The 1,982-nt window shown below is 45.1% G+C and overlaps 1 protein-coding gene across 1 annotated transcript in view; it reads left to right on the top strand.

Annotated features, from left to right (window-relative positions):
* Positions 1–1,982, top strand: part of LOC132808066 (zinc finger protein 420-like) — a 238,857-nt gene that overhangs the window by 141,625 nt on the left and 95,250 nt on the right. The window lies entirely within an intron of this gene.

The following is a 1,982-nucleotide window of genomic DNA, read 5'->3' as shown; positions in this document are numbered from 1 at the left end:
TAATATGTAACAATGTTCTTGAGATGACATAAGATTTTATAAAAATAAATATCTCCGCTCAGACAATGCATTAAAGGTGTCAGATTTGTGTCTGTCAGTATTCCAATCTTGAATCAGACTGGTTCTGTTTCCAAAGTCGGAATTTGTAAAATATTACATGGATTGACTGCCTGCAGATTGTGTGCTTTGTGAACAAAATTGAATGTATCTGCAAATATAATTCTGCCAATACAATTTCACCCCAAAGAGTGGTGTGTGTATGTGCATGGGAGAGTGAGAGTGTGCGCATGTGAGTTTGTGTGTGAGTGTGCACAGAAGTGTGTTGTGTATGCTTAGGAAAGTGAGTGTGTGATGGAGTATGAGGCTGTGAGTGTGAGAGAGTTGAGGGGTGTGTGTCTGTCTGTCTGTGTGTCTGAGAGATAGAGTATGTGTGTGAGAGAGAGGCTTAATAAAAGCAAGGGGTTGCATTTTTGCTAAAACAAGGACTTGTCCAGATAATGGTTGGGCCATGAGTCATGTTAGAGAACAGATAAACATGGAGGTGGGGGGAGGCAGTGTTCAGGTACATAGTTCTTTGGAAGTTGCATCACTGGTAGACAGAGTGGTTAAGGTGGCGTTTTGTAATATTGTCTTCATTGTTCACACCACTGAGTATAGGGGTTGGGACATCATGTTGAGGTTGTACAGGATGTTGGTGAGGCCACTTTCAGAGTACTGAGTACAGTTCTGGTGAGCCTGTAATAGGAAGAATACTATTAGGGAGAGTTTAATAAAGATTTACCAGGATGTTGTAAAGACTGGAGGCTTTGAGTTATAAGGAGAGGCTGAGACTTTATTCACGTGAGCACAGGCGGTTGGGGGTTGACCTCATTGAGATTGATAAAATCATGAGGAGTGGAGGTAAGGTGAATCGAAAATGGCTCTTGCTTAGTATAGGGGAACTCAAAACTCGGGGGCATTTTCTTTTAATGTGAAGAGAGAGATTTAAAAGGAAGCGGAGGGGCAACATTTTGAAAGGCTGATTTGCATGTGGAATGAACTTGCTGAGGATGTGGTCGATGCAGGTAAAGTGACAACATTGAAACAGCATTTGGATGGGTACATGAATAGAAAGGTTTAGAGGGAAATGGGCCAATTGCAGGCAAGTGAGACTGGTCTAGTTTGGAATCCTGGTGGGGATGGACGAATTGTGGAAGTGGGCCATTCAGCCCATCTATTTTACTCTGGCCCTCTGAACAGTATCCCATACCCAACTCCTTACTCCGTATTTCCCATGGCCAATCCACCCTAACCTGTACATCCCTGGTCACTATGGGTAACTTAGCACGGCCAATTCTCCCTAACCTACACTCTAATCTATAAATTATCTTCTTAAGAATGTAATTTAAGTGCAGAGCTTTTCTGAGAAACATGTCAGTTTGACTCAACATTGGGACACAGACAATTCACACCTATTGTCTCTACTTATAAACAGGGCAACGTCTCTTCGAAATGTAGATTCATTTAGATATAACTGCGTCACTTTACATATTAAGATATCCCTTTGAATGTGCCACATCCCTTTGAAATGTAATCTCGTTCATTTACATCTCTGTATTTGCGGAAATACCCGTTAAAATGTCCATGTCCCTTTAAAATGCAGATTTCCCCCTTTAGATATGAGGCCGTTCCGTTAGATGTGGGAATATGTGTTTAAATGGAGCGGTGAGCTTTCCCAATGTAGACAGGGCTCCTCGAAACGTGGCAGTGTCCCCCCCTGCAGCTGCAGAGCGAGACAGGAGAGTTTGTTTTTGTGAATGAGCAGTTGTAGCGCGAGGTGGCTGTTGCTTGGTGACGGTGAGGCTCCCCCGGCCCCGCCCATCCCCCCGTGCAGACGTCACGCGGGGGCGAAGGCGGTTGGGAGGAGAAGTCGCTCGAGCGAGGAAGCGGCGGGAGGGCGGCCGTTAGGAAAATGGCGCCGTGCGGCCCGGGGCAGACACCCG

The sequence above is a fragment of the Hemiscyllium ocellatum genome (genome assembly GCF_020745735.1).
Source record: "Hemiscyllium ocellatum isolate sHemOce1 chromosome 27 unlocalized genomic scaffold, sHemOce1.pat.X.cur. SUPER_27_unloc_3, whole genome shotgun sequence".
Taxonomy (NCBI): domain Eukaryota; kingdom Metazoa; phylum Chordata; class Chondrichthyes; order Orectolobiformes; family Hemiscylliidae; genus Hemiscyllium; species Hemiscyllium ocellatum.
The sequence above is the reverse complement of the archived record's forward strand: the minus strand, read 5'-3'. Positions and strand labels throughout refer to the sequence as shown.